The sequence below is a fragment of the Peromyscus californicus genome, unplaced genomic scaffold (assembly GCF_007827085.1).
Source record: "Peromyscus californicus insignis strain IS unplaced genomic scaffold, ASM782708v3 Scaffold_12__1_contigs__length_115047231, whole genome shotgun sequence".
Lineage (NCBI taxonomy): Eukaryota > Metazoa > Chordata > Mammalia > Rodentia > Cricetidae > Peromyscus > Peromyscus californicus.
In genome coordinates this window covers 2308702-2327888 of record NW_026294413.1, presented here as the reverse complement: position 1 = coordinate 2327888, position 19187 = coordinate 2308702, and the positions used below count along the sequence as shown (strand labels likewise).

The window sequence follows — 19187 nt, the reverse complement described above, 5'->3', positions numbered from 1 at the left end:
TGCTGTGGGAGCTTAGGTTTGCCTACCCACTGATTATCTGGTATCTATAATACAGAGAGGCCCTGACTCAGCGTTGTCTGTAAAAGACAACCCCCCTTCTGTGTCTGTCCCCTGTCAAGGGCATCTGTGCTCAGGGAAATAGGTGCAGCCGCCATTGCTTCAAAAACGTACTCATGTGGCACAATGCCAGTGTATCTTTTAAGAACCCAATTTATAATTCACATGGCACACATACACACAGGCACACAAAGTCAGATGACACAACAAAAGGTGAGTAGTATATTGTGAAAAATGTGTGATTTCAGATATGCATGGTGGTCCATGCCTGTTTCCTAGGACTTGGGAAGCTGAGGCAGGAGAACGAGGAGTTCAGGGTCATCCTTGGCTACACAGCAAGTTCAAAGTCAACCTGCTACAAGGGATCCTGTCTCAAAAAGCAAACAAATAAATCAGGCTGGGCTCATCAGGCAAAGGCTCTTGCCACCAGATCTGATGATCTGAGTTCATTCCTAGGATCCGCACAGTGGAGGGAGAACTGACCTCCACATTTACACTCTGTGTTTACACACGTGCACACACATGAAAGTCGTCCTCTGACCTCCACATTTACACTGTGTGTTTACACACGTGCACACACATGAAAGAGAAGAGGGGAGAGAAAGGAAAAAGAAGGAAAGATAATTTTTAAAAATTTAAAAAATTGAGAATAATAAATAATAAAATGTCTTACTTAGAAAGAGTAGCTGGCCTTACCAAAGATAGATCAGGGTGATGAGAAGTTCGGAGGGGCGAACTTCAGGACAGAGCCCAGAGCAGTGAGAAGAATCCTCCACCTCCCCTTGAGCTTTGCAAGGGAAGCAGGGGCTGGGGAGCAGAAAGCAAGGAGGACATTAGCAAGTTTCTGAAGCTTTGCGGGTTTTCACACAATGCGGCTGCCCATATTGTGTGATCAGATCGAGTGCAATCATCTGCCAGCCTGTCTGTTCACATCGCTCTGCTATTCATAGAAAACGTACCTCTTTCCCCATATACAACACCATATGCTTCTTCTCTTACCTAATTAGGTGCAGGGTGTGCAGGGATCGTAGGGAACCACACGGTTTTCACAGGTCTATGGCTCGGTGGAGGAGGAGGACCCAAGGAGCCATTTCAGACCCTTCTGTAGAGTGTTCAGTAGAGAGTTCAGGAGCAATAGGGAACCATAATAATTAATTAACTTGAAATGAGTTGTGACTCCTACTGTCTATGGAATCCTGGGAAAGGAGACAGTGTCTTGGGAATTCCAAATACACCACTGAATCACCATTGATTCACCTCATACACTCCTTCCTGCCTTTGGAGTTGTGTAGTTCACCATTGCAACCAGCATCCTGTGACACTCCTCAACACCTTCCTTCCTTCTCCCCTGCCAATCCCATGTAACTGTACACCACACCATCAGCCTTTTAACATTTCTGGAGGAAACCCCATAGTCTGGAGTTTCTGGGGACTGTAGGAGGGGAGAATGGTATTTAGTGGCCAGTCTTTGATGTGGGATTGTGATTAGCTCTGGAGAGGGTAGTAACCATTGCAGAGAATGAATGTTATTAATTCTGTTGAATCATCCACTTGAAAGGGGCTAAAATGGGGCTAGGAAAATGACTCAGTGGGTAAACTTCTTGCTGAATAAGCTTGAGGGCCTGAGTTTGGATCCCCAGCATCTAGGTAAAAAGCCGGGCCTGGTGGCAGGTGCTTGTAGCCCCAGTGTTGGGGGAAGATCCCAGGGGATTGCTGGCCAGGTTCAGTGAGAAACCCTGTTTTAAAAATATAAGGCTAAGAACTACCGAGGAGGACACCCAGTGTTCACCTCTGACCTCCACACCACACTCACACACACGGTTAAAATGACCAATTAGATATAAAAATTATCGTATTTTTTGAGATGGAGTTTCATGTAGCTTAGAGTGGACTTTAACTCACTGTATAGCTGAGGATGATCTTGAATATTGATCCTTCTGCCTCCACTTGCTGAGTGATTACAGGTATCCCCTACTTCCCCGAGTACATGCAATGTTGAGGCTAGAACCCAGGGCTTCCTGGATGCTAGGTAAGCACACCACCAACTGAGCTACGTCCCCAGCTCCTCACATTTTTAAATTTAAAAAAGACAGTCATCATTATTGGCTGGTCTCATTTTAATTTCAAATGTACAAATAGTAAACGAGCATAGGACTTCAGCCAGCAATCCTGAGAACTTTTCTACTTTCTTTTACTTTTATACTCTCTAAACTACCATTTCATACTTTCTCCTGCCCCCCCCCATGCTCTTTTTCTCTTCTCCACCCTAGGCTTCAAGGAGGTAATCCTCGTCATCATAGATGGTTCCCACTCCCTTCTTTCCACTGACAAAACATTGCAGCCGGTCTTTGCCTCTGGCTGAAGTCTGGACTTTCCCTCTTACTGGGAATGAAGAATTCTGCTCTTATTAAAATCAATCTCTCCATGGAGGAGTTAGAAGAGCTGGGAAATTACTGTTTACTGGTCACAGAGTTTTGGTTTTGAGTGGAAAAAAAGACCTGCCTCTGTAGACTGAGTCGGTAGGATTATGAGTTCAAGCCCTACCTAAGGCACAGAGTTAGTCAAGGCCAACCTGAGTAATTTAATGAGATTGTCTCAAAAGACCTGATGATAGCTCAGTGGTAGCATGAAGTGTCCTGGGTTTGATCCCCAAAACCCCCACCAAACACACACAAAGTGCAGTAATAGTGGTAATAAAAATCTTGGTAATAGTGCAGTGTAATTGTGCAATATTATGAAAATAATCAACACTAATGAATTGTACAGATAAAATGCAGATTTGTATTCTAAAATTTTCCTCCAATGAAAAAAAACTTTTAAGTTAAGGATGTAGCCCAGTTGGTGAAGAACTTGTCTACCACAAAGGAAGCTCTGTTTTCTGACCCCAACTTCATATAAATGGAGCTATACCCCTGTAACCTAGTACTTGGGAAATGCAGATGGGTGGATTAGGGGTTCAGAGTCATCCTCAGCTGCATAATGAGCTTGAAGCCGATAAATGTGACCTTACCTCAAGAAAAGAAATGAAAAAAATAGTTTTAACCCACAGCCATCTTGACATGGGCTCTCATCCGACTTGATGCAGCAACTTTATTCTTTTTTTAAGTTTAAATGCATTTGTATTGTATGTATATTGGTGTTTCTGCCTGCATGTATGTCTGTGTGAGGGTGTTGGGTCTCCTGGAACAGGAGTTATAGGCAGGTATGAGCTGCCATGTGGGTGCTGGGAATTGAAACTGAGTCCTCTGGAAGAGGAGCTGGTGCTCTTAACTGCTGAGCCATCTCTCCAGTCCTGGGACTTTATTCTATTAGCATTCTTTCTTGCTTCAACTCCCCTAACCTCTTGTACCCCTGTCTGTCTCCCTGCCTCCAGATCACTTGAACCATCATAAAAACATGCTCCGTGGGCTTCTGGTGGGACAAGACTCTTGAGACCTGCCTCTTCCAACTGTTTCTGTCCTCTGCCCTGCCTCAGCACAGGCATCCTCCTGCAGGTTTCTACTTCACTTTCTTTTCTGATCTCACTCATTGGCCAGCCCTCCGTACTCCTCTGCACACAGACACTGTCCATCTAAGCATTCAGTGAGAAGGCCCCTCAGTCCAGGACTACTCAGTCTTCTTGACACAGCCTGACATTTTAACATCTCTTTGTCTACTCTACTGCCCACCTCAAGAGAAGTCCTTCTCCAACTCATTCTCTACCTCCTCTCAAACGTCTTTAGGACTGTGTTCTAGTTTCTTTCTCTTGCCTAGTCACATAATACCTCTACATGATCTCCATCTTGCAGTTTAAGATGCTAATAAAGGCTTCCAAGCCTACACCTGCAGCCTTCCCCTTGCCTGGGTCTCTGGACGCTGTGCCCTCCTGTCTTGGCACCTGCCCTCATGACTTGCTTCAGTGCTGCTGACAGATATCATGGTGCTGTGGTTTGTGTAAATGTTCTCCAGCTCGTTTTCATGTCAAATCACATTAACCATCTCTGGTCCTCACTCAGAGTCCCCCCTCTCTCTCTCTCTCTCTCTCTCTCTCTTTCTGTTTCTTCCTTCCTTCCATTCTGTATTCATTGCACATAATACTTGGCTTTATAAGGACATTGTCATACGACTATATACTACAATTTGATTGTACTACCCCCATGCCACCTCCCCTCTCCTTCTACACCTTCCCCTTAATTCTTTTGTCCCCTTAGCTTCAGTTCTACTTTCAGTTCAAATATATAAAATCTAGGATCCACAATAAAAGAAAATATGCAATATTGTCTTTCTGAGATTCACTTGATTTGCTTAATGAGATCATCTCTAGTTGCATCCATTTTCCTACAAATGACATTTTGTTAGTTATGGCTGATTAAGATTCCATTGTGTATATAAGCATCATTTTCTTTATCCATTCCTCTGTTGATGGACTCCTAGGTTGGTCCCATAAGTTCCATGATTGTGAATAGTGCTGCAATAATGTGCAAGCCTGATCAAAGACTCTCACTCAGAGTCTTTGATTGGCAGTGATTTTGCCGTTCAGAGGACATTGGCAATGTCTGGTGATGCTTTTGATTATCTCAGAGTAGAGGAGAGTCAGGCTGTTCCTGCCTCAGATGGATAGAGACAAGGTCCCTGCTAAGCATCCTGAAGGCAGAAGAAACCCCCCTTATAGGTACAAAACATGCAGATATCTGATTATTTTTAAGGCTGTGACCTCTTTTCTAGAAATCCCACCCAAAGCTCTACTCAGCAATACTTGTATTTCAAAATGTATACGAAAGGAAATCAGGCCATTTTTACAACTTATTCTACCTATGAGTTTCAGAGAAGAAAAGGAAGTTGGGCTCAAGATCTGGATCCCCAGCCTAAGACCCACTAGCCAGCTTGGTAGCAAGGGACCCCAGGCTTTGCTTCTGGGTCTCACTTGAGGGGAGCCTGCTCTGCCCTGTAGAAACCAAGTGCAGCCTCCATCCTCAAGGAAAAAGTCATCACACAGGCCTCTCCTTATTCTTGAAAAGAAAAACTGGTTTTCTCTGGCTGTTTATTCTAATACACTGGAACCTGGAGTTCTGTTTCCACCTCTGCATTGTGAAGTTGGGGGAATTGTACAGGATTTTCAAGCCATCCAAAGCTTGAAACAATCCCAAGAAGGCAAAATTAAAGTGAATTGCTGCAAAGTGTTTCTTAAATTTGTAACTACTTCAAGATATATTGTTGCATTTTCCGCCCCAACCTGGGCTAGGATTTCTCTGTGTAACAGCCCTGGCTGTCTTGGAACTCACTCTGTAGATCAGGCTGGCCTCGAACTCACAGAGATCCACCTGCTTCTGCCTCAGAGTGCTGGGATTAAAGGTGTGTGCCACCACTGCCCAGCACATCGTCTTCACCGTACCCCTTAACTTGGTTTTTTTCTTTCTTCCCAATGGTAAACTTAAACAGCAAAACAACAACAACAAACAAACAAACAAAAACGCAAAGGCAAAACCTCTTCTAAAAAATAATAATGATAACAGGGAGAGGCAGAAGCCTGAGGATCAGCACAGTCTGAGCCAGGTTGGTCTACATAGGAAGTTCTAGGGTAGAAACTACAGTGAAGGCCTAACTTAGAAAGAAAGAAAGAAAGAAAAAGAAAGAAAGAAAGAAAGAAAGAAAGAAAGAAAGAAAGAAAGAAAGAAAGAAAGAAAGAAAAAGAAAAAAAGTATTCTCTTGAAACTTCATAAAAACAACGCTTAAATTTAAAAAAATTAAACTAAGTATACTAAGTAAATAAAATTAATAACAAGGACTGGGGTTACAGATGGCAGTAAAGAGCTTGCCTAGCAGCATGTCTTGGCTTTGATCCCCAACATAGCAAAAAATAAAATAAATAGAATTGAACAACTGTTACAGGAATAACTCTGTCCCAACCATTTTATGATTCCTTTCTCTGATTGCCGCAGAACTGAGTGGGAGGCAGGAGGAAGGTTTCCTGCCAGACACCCCCCCCCCCCCCTGGGTTTAGAACCTCTTACACTTACTATTATCTCTGGCAGGTGCCCCAGGTGGGTATCTTCCTGTGTAAACATCACCAGAGGCTGGGAGCAAAGACCTAAGGTGGCCTGTGGGGTGTGCCTCCTGAACCATCCAAGGGCGGACAGCAGGAAGCAGCTATCATGGTGTCTTCTCAAGAACAAGATGGAAGTCAGTGAGCTGGGGGAGGAAGGGCCCAAGGTCGATTTGGTGGGGTTAAGGATCTGGAAGATGGACGAGCTTGCTGTTTTACCTGAAGAAGTCAGAAAAAGTGTTGCCAAAGGGCTGGAATGCAACTCAGTTCATAGTGTTGTCTAGCACACATGAAGCCCTGGGTTCAATCCTTGACACCCCATAACTAGGTATGGCAAGCACAGCTGTGTCAGCTCAGCACTTAAGTGGTGAAGGCAGGGGGACAGGAGGCTCAAAGTCATCCTCCATTGCATAGTAAGTTCAAGACCAGCCTGAGTTAATTTGAAAAAGGAAAAGGAACGGAAAAGAAAAGAACTGCCAAGAACAAACAGCTCAGTGGCAGAACACCCACACAGCCTGGAGGAGCATGGCCCTGGGTCCCATCTCCAGCACTGGGGCGGAGGGACACAGAGAACCAGGGGTTCCACTGTGAATTAGCCCTGTCAATCAGGAGGAATCTGAGGCAGAAGGAAAGGTGCTGGGTCCAGCAGTGAGTTTGGTTGGCAGTGGGGACAAGCTGGCTGGAGGCTTATATGGGAGCAGTTTAGAAAACTTCAAGTCAAACAACTTGGTTGAGTTTAATACTCCCCCAGGACTGTGGAAGAGGGGAAAAGTACGGAGAAAAAAGTCAGAAGTCTCAAGGGGAGGGAGCTTTTTGTTTTAAAGGACTACCTCTTGGGTCTGTCCCTAATTTTCTGGATTTTGTTTCTGATTTAAAAGGAGAGGTTTTATGTCACCCCTGAGAGTTTGCATTTTTGTGGGATTCAAATATTTCTTAATTAGGTGCTGTCTCTTTACGGAAAGAAAAGACGCCTTTTATTTCATTTTACTTTGCCATTTTAATTTACTCCCTTTCTGTTTAATAACTAGGTAGGGAAATGCTAAACAGCTGCTGTGAAATATTACAAACCCTGCTTCCTGAGAAGGATAAGAGGGAACTTTCCAAAACTATCTCTGGTCCCAGAGGTGGACACTTGGGGAGGCTCCACAAATCCCAGGCAAGCAAGTCAATGGGGGTGTTCTCTGTAACCATGACTCTGCCAACCGATCAATCAATCAATGGGAGTGCTCTTCTCTGTAACCACTGCGGCTCCCTCTCACCCTTACTGATCTTCCTCTTTCGTGGATGGGGAGCAGACGTCGTGGGGTGGAGGGGATGTTTGAAGTGAGAGCTAGCCAGTCACTATGTTGCTGGGGCTCACACATTCCCCTTCTCCCAGTGACCTGTTCTTGGGCCTCATTCTTCTAGAGAAGGTTCAAACTACTTCATCCTAAAGCAGAGAATTCACCCCTGTTAATGCTTAAAATTAAGCTGGACTTGGTAGTTTATCCCTTGTAATCCCAGCACTCCAGAGACTGAGGCAGGAGACTCATGAAAAGTTTGAGACCAGCCTGTGCTACACAGTGAAGTCAGAAGGGGAAGGAAAGGAGGAAAAGGGGTGGGCAGCAGCTGTGTCCGGCACTGCCTCCTAAAAGCAGAAGCTGCCCGGAAAGTGCTCGGCTTTTCTGCCTTTTGTATTAACGCTCTCAGATTGAGGGAGATGACTGGAGAGGGAAAGGGCTGTGGGTTTTTCCACAGCTGAAAATATAGGGAGGTGGGGGCATGCTTTCTATCTTGTTCCAGGACTGGTCCTTCAGCAAAGGGTCAATAGTTGTCTGCAAATTACACAAGTTTCCCAAGGGATTTCTAACACAAATTTGCAGGGCTGGCAGGGCAGCAGTCTCCGTCTACGGAGCTGTGTATGATTCTTATGCACTCATTTTGTTGGCAAAAGAGCCTGTCATAAAATGTAATACTGACTATAAAACAAATCAGCACTTTGAAACGACTTGCTTCAGATGTTTTCATAAATCCCTAATGGCTAACGCTCTGCCTGCTATTGATAATATTAATGTGTTAATAGTTCCTCTAAAGCAGGAACGCTGGTGGGTCTGGACACACACACACACACATACCTCACACATACACACACACATGCACACATATACCTCCCCAAACAAACACACCACATACTTACACACACATATATCTCCCCAAACACACACACACACACACACACACAAACACACACCACACATACTTAAACACACACATACATACATACCCCCATATACATACACACCACACACATACACATACATACATACACCACATACACACACATACGACATGCACACACGTACACATACCTCCCCAAACACACACACACCACACACACATACACACAAAGATGGAAATGGCACAGGACTGGAAGATGGTATTTTGCCTCACCTTTGAATTCTACCTGCACTTTGCTGATCTTGGAAAGTCAGATTCAAGTGAGAAATATGATACTTACATACTTATATTCTTTTTCTTGCCCCTTCCTTCCTTCCTTTTTTTTTTTTTTTTTAAATTTGAGACAGGGTTTCCCTATATAGCCCTGGCTGTCCTGGAACTCACTATGCAGGCTGTCCTCAAACTCACAGAGACCCATCTGCCTCCACAGTGCCAGGATTAAAGATGTGTGCCAACACACCTGGCTGATATTTATAGTCTTGACAGGAACTCCATTCAAAGTACTTTACCTTTTTTTTTTTTAAAGTAGATTGTGACATAGGAACCCAAGTACCTAAAAGAGCAGTCAAGCAAGCTTGCAGCATTATATTGCCCAAAGTGGAAACAGCGCAAGTACCCATAAGCAAAAGAACAAATAAACACAATGTGATGATATCAAGTTCTAGAAGACTACTCAGCCATTAATAACAACAGCAAAAAGCAGACGGCTCACCCAGTAAAGGTCCTTGTGGCCAAACCTGACAACTTGACCTGCTCCCCAGGACCTACGGGAATGGTGGAAGGAGAGGACTGAGTTCCTCAGGTTGTCCTCTGACCTCCACTCCCATGCCACAGCACACATACAAACCTATGTTCACATATGAACAAAACAAAGCAAATTTTTTTTTTGTTTTTTTTGTTTTTGTTTTTATTTTTGTTTTTCGAGACAGGGTTTCTCTGTGTAGCTTTGCGCCTTTCCTGGGACTCACTTGGTAGCCCGGGCTGGCCTCGAACTCACAGAGATCCGCCTGGCTCTGCCTCCCGAGTGCTGGGATTAAAGGCGTGCGCCACCACCGCCCGGCCAAAGCAAAATTTTAAAGAAAAAAATTTTTTGAAAGATCAAGGTGCTGGTGTGTGCTCTAACGTGGATGAAACGAGGGCGTTGTATTCCGTGAAATAAGCCAGACAAGAAAGGACACACATTGGATGAGCTGCCTAGAGCAGTCAATCTCAGACAGAAAGGAGGAGGAGGAGGAGGAGGGCGTGGGGACTGCTGCTTCTCCTGCAGCCACTCAGCCAAGGTATGACAAAGCTGTGGGGGAGCTGAGGATGGTCGCTCAGTGGTGGGAGGCACTGTGTAGCACACTTGCAGCCCTGGGTTCAGTCTCCAGCACCATGTAAGCCAGGCCTGGTAGCACAGGCCTGTAACCTCAATACTCCAGAGGTAGAAGTAGGGAGATCAGAAGTTCAAGGCCAGCCTGGGCTATAGAGTGAAACCATGCCTCAAAAAGAAAAGTTGCTGAGATAGAGGGTGGTGATGGGTTCAAACCCCTGTGAACATATTCAATGCTCTCGAACTACACAATTGAATATGATTGAAATGGAATCAAGTGGTCCACGGAAACCATCATATTACAACCTAATTCCAGGAGCTGGTGAAGTAAACGGCTCCGGAGGACCTGATGACTAGAGCTTGAGCCCCAAAACCCACATAATGGAAGCAAAGCAAATATTTCTCTGATCTCCCCACACTGTGGCATACATGTCTATACACAGAGTCACACAACAAACAAGTAAATGCTAATATGTATATTTATTTACACACACACACACACACACACACACACACACACACACACACACACACTTCTCCCTCTGGGGCCAGAGTGATGATGGTTCAACAGTAACACCACACACTTCAGAGGATCTGAGTTCAGTTCCCAACCCCCACAATGAGCAGCTCACAACTCCAGTTCCAGGGGGATCTGTTGCCTATGATCTCCAAGAGCATCTGCACTCAGGTGCACCTATCCCCCACCACACATATACACATATTAAAAATAAAGCCTTAGTAAATATATAAAACCTCATTGCAATCTCAAAAAGTAATTTAAGGAACCAAGAATGACCCTTTGTATGATGTGTTTTCCCAACTTTACTGCTCCACTCAATCAGAGGAGGGTGTTGAGCACACACACTACAGTCTCCTTGCAGAAGTGAAGACACAGATAGTCTTTGAAGACACATTTCCAAAGTCTCTGGACCACTCCAGTGCCCTGGTTTTTTTAGAATAAATGTTCAAGGTTTATAAAGGACCTCGTGCTGAAGCCTGCAGTTGGAGGGAGTGCAGGTGGGGGGGAATAGCCTCAGTCAACTATAGGGATTGTCTGCAGTGGCCTGCTCCTGCCTCACTCTACCTCCAGAAGTGCTTTCCTGGAGCCATTCTTCCTCCCCCCCCCCCCCCCCAGGATTACGGGGGAGCCACTGATAGATACTTCAGGGTCTGAGGCCTGAGCTCACCTAGAAGTTTCTTTCCATATCAGGCCAGTCAACTCACCTGGCCAAAGGTTTCTTAATCCTTGCTCCTTAAGGTTAGTTTATTTAATAGCCAAATAAGTCAAAGCTTGCCCCCATCCATACAGGAGACTAATATTGCTAGCATTGGCTGTCCCTAAACCTTTGCTTCTATGTCATTAACTAAAAGCACATCACCAGGAATCTAGGGTCCAGTTGCTCAGGTGGCGGCCTGGCTTTGAACTTTAAAAAGTGACAATGCCAGCCCTACTCTGTACTAGGCAGGAGGATGAGATCCAAAGCCAGTGACAAGATAAGCCTCTGGAAGAAATGGCAGTCTGTCAGTATGATGCCTCATTGTTCAGAGATGAGGGACCCAATGGCAAGGACCTCAGGGAAACGAAGGGGGAGGACTGAAAGATGCCCACAGGGCTCCCACTGATGGGACCACTCAGTGGGACAGCATAGGGTTGCCTGTGAAATGGAGTCTGACTGGAATACCACAGAAGAGAGTTGGAGCACAGGTTCAAAGCTGTAGGACTTGGATCCCAAAGAGAGATTCACAATGTGACTATCACTAAGGAAACCTCACAGGCGGAATCAGCTTTTCTAAATCAACCACTGCACCAAATTCCCTGCCAGCTTATAAAACGCTTCCCAGATTTGCCTTCCTTTCTCCAAAGGATGCCGTTTTATTAAACAGTGTAGGAGGCTGGAGAGGGGGTGGAGAGTAGAAAGACAAGTTAAGGGTGAATTACATTTTAATTTAATATAATTTTAGATGTAGTCTTTCTCAGTCTTGCTTCATTCAAGGCTATCCTAAATGTAGTCATCCAGAATGTGTGGGCCCTGTTCTTCTGTAAGGTTGGAATTAAAACAAACCAACAAACAAAAAACAACAAACAAACAAACCAGTATCTTGGAGCTGAGTTTCTAGCTCAGTCATTAGAATCCTTGTCTTTCAAGCATGAAGCCCTAAATTCAATCCCCAGGGCCCAATAAACCAGAAGTGTTGGTAGATGCCTGAAGGCAGAAGGATCATAAGTTCAAGTTTGTCCTGCATGGTCAGTTTGCGGCCAGTCTGGCATACATGAAACCCAATATTAACAAAGGTGTGTGTGAGGGGGAGATGCTGCTGGAGAGATGGTTCTGCAGTTAAGAGCACTGGCTGCTTTTCCAGAGGACCCAGGTTCAGTTCCTAGCCTATCGATTCACATCTGTCTGTAACTCCAGTTCCAGGGCTTCTGACACCCTCATACAGACATACATGCAGGCAAAATACCAATGAACATAAAAAAAATAAATAAATTATACATATTTTTTAAAAAGGTTCCCAGGGGGTCACAGAAGTATAAACCCTCAATCCCAGCTCCTGGGTGCCTGAGATAGGAAGATCTCCAGTTTAAGGCCAGCCTGGGCTGTATAGTATGACCTTCTCCTTTATTTTCTTTTTTCTTATTTTTAGAGACAAGGTTTCATGTAGACCAAGCTACCCTTGAACCCCTGATCTCTCTACCCTAACAATTTGACTTACATATGCTATCAGTGTGTGTGTGTGTGTGTGTGTGTGTGCGTGCATGTGTGGATAGACTTGACTGGCCATCTGTACATCTGCACACTGGAGCAGAAGCATGTACAACATACTGGAAGGAGACTTTGTGTTGCCATGTTGCGATTCTAGAGAGTTTCAAGAAAATCCTACTTTGCTTTATTTTGCTGCCCATTTACATTTCCTGGTAATTCTGGAAGCCTGGCCACAGTACTTAGGCCTAGACTCATCTGAGTAGAGAATCATGCAAAGTGAAAACATGCTTTTTATATTTTAAAACCTGCTTCTTCCAGGTGATTGACAGCTGGTTCAAAGTGCTTCTCTGGACACATTTCAGTTTCCCAGGTTGAGTTGGGTTCCCAGACAACAGGTTGGTCCTCAGCAGTCAAGTAACCCAATAAATCTCAGCCATCCAAGGAGGCTGGAGGGAAGCCCATTTGAAACAGGATCCCAGCAGCCCCTGGCCTTTGCTCATGCCATGTCCAGCAGGCAAAAGATCCCTAAGGCCTGGAGTAGAGAGCAGTATAATCTGAGTCAATTAAAAAAAAAAAGATGGTAAGAGGAGCAGAAGTACAAAACCCGAGGAGAGGAGGGGAAAGTCAGGAGAGAGACCGCAGGTAGGAGCCACCTAGGAGCCAAAGACTTGTTGTTGGCTCTTGGACTGGAGTATTCAAGACAGGGTCTCTAGCAAGGTGAGCCACTGTGCCAAGAGTATTGACAGCTCACACATGTGTCTACCCAGACACAGCTAGCAGGGCAGAGTGGCCCAGAGGCCACACTAACTTTCCTTCTGTACCCCTGCTCCAGGATGACCCTCTTCTTGAGCCCCATCAGAGTACCAGCTCTCCAAATCCTGAAATACCACCTGTCAGGACAGCAGCTATCCCACACATTCAGGGCCTGCCTCCACACAGCATCCTAAACGAACCAGTCCACTAGTGTAGAAATTCAGGAAACTCACATACCCAGGGAGGGTACCTAGATAACTGACCAGAAAAGATGCCCAGAGGCCACTGGCCACCATGTCTTCTGGAAGCCCTCTCACAGATAAGTGTGGGGATAAAGTGTGTGTGCCTAGGGGCCTTTTCCTAACTATGATTATTCACACTTTGGGAACCCAGCCCGGTAGTCAGTGACCCATGGCTCCCAGGGCCTCCTCCATTTCCTGAGCTGGAAATCCCTACAGAAGTTGAGCGATCCAACTTGGATCAGAGTGCTGGACTGCAGCAAGAATGCAGGGGCGTGTTGCTCACCATCCTGGCTCTAGCAGCCGAAATTGCTTAGACGTGCACGGTACTTGGCCAGAGTTGCTGTGTGTGGGGAAAGGAAACACAATTCCTCACTGGGCCATTACTTGCGTCTCTTCGCACGCGCAGGTTCTGGCTGGCTTTGAGTGACATCCCAGGTCTTCAGCTAACCTTACCCCCACTTCCTTTGGAGGCTGTGGCCAAGCTGCGCCTGGGGCTGGGGCCTCCAAACCATAGCACTTTTGCTATCGCGACACCCAGCGAGCTGTCTTCAAGCAATGCCAGGCCCGCACCTCAGGCTCCGGCTCGCGGACCCATCTCTCTGCCCAGTTACATAGAATGCCACGCACAACCTGCACGCACACTCACAAGCACACGCGCACACGCACGGATTCCCCCTCCAACGCCAAGCGCACACGTGCCGGGCGATTTCCTTTTGTACTCTCTTTGCAGGCCTCTGGTTCTCTTCTCCCATGGCCACTTTCCTCCCAGATCCCCCTGGCCTGCCTCCTTCCTCTTCTGCCCCTCTGCCCTTCTTGGGTCCTGGAAGAGGAGAGGAGGCCGCAGAGGTGTGGCCTGCTCATCCCGCAAAGGCTGAGTTATGGGACAAGGCTGGGACTGCGGGGCTGGCCTCCGGCCTGCGCCCTGTTTGTTTTCCCTTCGCCCCCTGAATGCTAGATTAAGATGTAAAGATTACCCCGGGCCGAATAATGCCGAGAGTCAACACTCAAGCAAACAAAAGTGCTTGCACAACTCGCCAACCCCGCTGGGACCCGGGCCGCGGGCTGGGGGAAGAGAACGCGCTCCTCGCTGCTAATTACAAATAAATGATGATGTGCTCACTAAGTAATTGATTTAATGACGTTCCTATGAAACTATTAAACCCGGGTGGAGGTCAGGCTGGAGGCGCCCCAGAGCGCCCATTGTGGGCTGTTTAACTCCACCAGGCTCCTCCGAAAGACATCGGGGCTAATAGGTGAAGTCACAGCTGCTCCGGCTGACTTTCTCCGAGCTCTGGGCCGGCCGCGGGCACCCTCGCGCCCTCCTCCTGCCGCGCCCTCGTGTCCCACCGCCTGCACCCCGCGCCGGCCAGCTTACCCACGCCTCTCCCAGCCCTGCCGCCAGCTCCCGAGGGCCTCCAGAGGGATCCGGGTTCTCTTTAAGAGCGACGAAGTTGAGCACAGAACTTGTGCGCTCCGCCAGCCAGCAGTCGGCTGCCTGCACTGCCGCCCACCCCTCCTTCCTCACCCCACCCCCGCCACTTCTTGCAGGAACTTCAGCCAGTGTGCCGTGCAGGGTGCCCGCGCGCTTGGCAAGGCGCCTGGAACCCAAGTGAGTGCTCAGTGCACTGACGGAGGCGAGGCTGGCGGGAGTGTGTGAATTGTGCTCGAGTGTGTCTCAGGTCAAAAGGCCACCTTTTCCCGTTCCTTACCCGGCCTTGGGACCTGTTTGTACAAAAAGGGTATAGAAGTAGAGAGACCGAAGTAGAAAAATGAGTAAAAGTGAAAAAAAAATGTCTCTCGGGTAGGAGCTCAGGCCTAGCAGCCTCGGTCCTGGGTTTTGTGGGAAAAGCGCCTCTGCCCCCACCCCCACCCCTGTTCTGACCCAACCAAACATACCCTTGCCCTAATGTTACCTGCAACTCCCAAAGGATAGGAGGGCCTAGGCCCGCATTTTTGGACTGATAGGTTCTCCTCTTCCCTCCCTGTCCTCAGAACAGGTACAGGTTCCTTCCGTTTTTACAGCATGGGCTCTTGGTGGGAAATGTGACCTTCCTTATCCCTTGGAGTGGAAGGAGGGAGCATATCCAAGACCGAAAAATCAAACGTTGCAAATAGATCTACAGTTAAGGATCCTAAACCCCTCTGACATACAGCAAGAGTCCAAATCACTCAGGCCCATAGAGGAAAGGGAAGCTCAAACCCAGCTGGAACCCCCCCACCCTGGGGCGGGGGGTGGGGGGGGGCGCTTCAGACTGCAGAAATCAATCTGCCAGCATGCCCTGGTCTCTCCAGCCAGCCAACTCTTGTCTCTCTTCATTGAGAGGTCATACTCAACCTATTCTTGAAGCATGGATTCATTTATACCACAGTTAGTTGGCCATAGGCTTCTTTCCTTTTTTCTTTTTCTTTTCTCCTTTCTAGAAATTTCCAAAAGCTGGAATAAATTTCTATTTGGGTTTGGGTGTGGGCCCACCCATAACAGAACTTGGCTTCTGTTTGGGCCTTTGGTCTCAGTGAGGGTCTCAGCCTTCACTCTTCAGAGAACACTGATGGAAATGATTTCATAGCCTCACTTGAGGCCTCAGTTTCTCCACCTGTAGATCCTCGGTTGGAGTCCTGGGATTTTATTTGTTTGTGATCTGTGAGGGCGACCTAGAGGAATCAGGGAGCCTTAGTTAAGAAGCCTGTTTGCACCAAGCTTTTGTCTTTCTTTGTAGGAGCCAGACTGGTTAATGGATTTTCGCAGGACTGGTGTTTTAATTTCTCCCACACAGGAAGAATTAAAAAGAGGAGGTATCCAAACCCTTCAAGACCCAAGTGGCCCTTGTGCCCAAAAAGGGCACAGGGTTCACTCTCCTCTCCCTTGCTAACAGCTCTTTGGATTTGGTCCTCATCTCCCCTCCCTTCACCCCAGTCCCTCAAACTCTTTTAACCACAGCTGCTGACTGCATTCCCGACGACGCCCTCAGTGTAGGATGGTCACTTCTCTTCAGCCTGCAAATGAGAAGTGACATTTCAGCCAACCCATAAGCAGAGCCTGGGGACACAGGCCCATTGATAGAGCGTGGCCCAGGGGCCGGGCGGCTCCACAGCATCCGAAGCTGCCTTAATTAATACCATCTTAAATAGTTCAGCAGCCACTGAAGACAAAGTTGAAGGAAGACTTTAAGGCTGAGTGCCCCTGGACAAGCTCCTTCCCTTGTCATTCAATATTTAATGCGCCCGCTTGTAATGCAGCTACTGGTGTTCCTTTCTCAGCAAGGACATTATTTTTTCACGGTGCCCATAGCCAGGGAAAGCCCTTTAGGCAAAGAAAATCAAAATGTTTGTTGTTTTGGATGACTCATAACTCTTGTTTAACACAAGCACTTTCAGGCTAGTATAACAGGCGAGGCCTCCAAAGCAAACAACACAATCCTCGTGACAGAGTCGGACACAAAAAGCACATTGTCTTGAGGACTACCCCTTTCTCTGGTGCTAGATGGGGGCCTGTCTCCCAGTGAACACCACGATGCCATTTCACTTTTGAACTATTGTTTTTGAGTTATGCCATGTGGTCAAAAGGAGGGAGAAGGGGGTTGTTTCCAGGCTCCTAAGACAAACGAGTTGCCTTTTCAATGAAATCCCCCCGCGATCCTTGAAAACGGAGTTTAAATGTCACCTCCGCCTTTCTAATGGGCACAGGGCTGGAGGCGACCCTTCAAAGCGCCTGAGTGATAAACGACCCTTATTAAATATGGCCCGGACTGCTGGGAAAATACAGCGCTGGGCCTGTGTGCCCAAGGGCGCCCCTCGCTGGAGGGCCCGCGAGCCGCAGGAGCCTGGATCACCTGGGGACAGAGGCCCCAGGACCTTCTCCGGGTGAGGGACAGGGAGCTAGAGTGGTGAGCTCGGGTGAAGGGGCCTGGTTGTAATACAACTTCTTATCTGCCGCCCCAACACGCCCACGAGCCCCATCCCCAGAGCTTCGGCCTGAAAGGTTGGTGCGTTTCCCTCTGACTTCTTTTTGTCGGTGGCCCAGTGGCGTCGGCAAGTCTGAGCTGCAAAGTTACTGATTTGCAGGCCGCATGTTAAGGCAGCCCATGTAAGTAATTTCTCCGGGCACCCCAGCAAAGGAGAACAAATCGCTGACAAAGGCGAGCGCTTTCGATTCAGCGGCGTCGTTAAGGCAACCCTGAAGTATCCCTCTTATAATAAGTTCCACTTCAAAGCGTTTCTCATTGAGCGGTGACTGCTTCGCACTTTTATTAAGTCCGGGCTTTTTCACTCCGAGGAATCATCTGTTTGGTTATTTTTCATCGTGTTTATTTTTCACTATTCACACAGTACTTGTATTAAATAAACAAAGAACAATCGCTCTGCAAATAAGTGCTTAGGTGGGGAGAGAAGGAAGAGGTACTGGGGATCAGGCTCCCCTGCCTCTCTCCCCCTACCCTGTGACATCACTACCCCACCCCCACAGCGCTTTCTCTCTCCATTCTTTCTCCTTTCTTTCAAGCCAGGAGGTTCTATAGGGGAATCATCATTAACAACAAAAAGCTAATACATACGATATGCACATATATATCATATATTTATAATCTTTGCGTATGTGTTTCTGATGAGGTGAGAATTGACTGAACTAACTGGCCATGAAAGCAAGGGTCACTGCAACTGTATCTTAATAGAGTGTCTCAAATTGCTGTGGACAGCCTGCCAGAGACTCTCCTGGTCCTGCCCATTGCCATAGCAATTCTGACTCTGTGTGGATGTACCATAAAAACACTAGTTTGAATTTCAAAGAACACATCTTTGAACTTCTCCCCGCCTGATTAGGCACTTAGGTAGGGTGTGAATGTGTGCTCTGGGATGTTCCTGCGTGGGCGTGAGGTCTCTAAGAGGTTTTGTTCACAGGGAAGTGTGCTGGCCACCCCAGGGTGCTTTCTCTGTGGTTCTCCTCCATCCTTCCAGACCTGGAAGGTCCCTGAGGTCACCGGTGATGTTTGGGTAAACCACTGGCAGATGGATGGATTCTTAAGTCTGTGGGTTGTTTTGTCTGCCTACTGATGGGTTTCCTTTTCTCAGATTGAAGGTGACCACTTGAGAAATGCAATCCTCTCTCCTGCCCCTCCTCTGAGGTTATAGTTCCTAACCAAACTGGGACCTAAGCATAGTGGTAACCAGCATCCCTCCTTACAAGTCACAGCACAGACGGAGAGGACTCAGAAAAGCACAGGTCTCCAAAAGCTCCCACAAAATGAAATATATAAATTACTAGACTGTAATCTAAATATTCAGTGGGCAGACAGTTGGGCCTAGCTTGCAAGGTTTTCAGGCCTCAGGGCCAGGGCACTTGTGTGGCCCACCTCCAATTTAAGAGAATATAATTCCCACTCTGTAGCTCTTTCTAGGCACCTTAGACTTCCCTAGCATTCATTTTACTAAAGAACATTTCAATAGGAGAAATATATAAACGAGGGAAGAACCGTGTGTTTAAAGAGCCTCCTGGCCTGGAAAACAAAGGTGGCCGATTTAGTGTTTGCAAAGGCCACGTTTTTTGCAGAGGGAAGATGAAGTCTTTGATGATAGCCAACTTAGTGTCAATAAGTGGCTTTCTTTGAGACATATTCAGATGGGGACGTCTTGCTTGCCAATTGCCATAGAAATCTTAACACACCATGAAGACTGTCCAAGCGCCAAGCCTTCCGTTCTGGACTAAACTGCTTTGAAGTGGCTCGGGACGAGCAGTGGTCAATTTTAACTCTATAGACGGACAGAGGACGCTGGGAGTGGGGGACTGTGCGTCTTTAAAGCAGAAAATAAGAAGGGGAAACTTGTTTTATATCTATACAAGGCTCTGCTCACTGTCAGATATCTTTTCTATTTCCCATGAATGATTC

General features: G+C 46.9%; 1 long non-coding RNA gene across 1 annotated transcript in view; it reads right to left on the bottom strand.

The window, feature by feature from the left end:
- LOC128107018 (uncharacterized) overlaps positions 1-14808 on the bottom strand; it is a 76958-nt gene extending 62150 nt beyond the window's left edge. The window contains exon 1 of the long non-coding RNA XR_008216912.1: positions 14684-14808. This is a non-coding gene — a long non-coding RNA (uncharacterized LOC128107018). The remainder of the gene's footprint in view (positions 1-14683) is intronic.
- Between the last annotated feature and the right edge of the window lie 4379 nt (positions 14809-19187).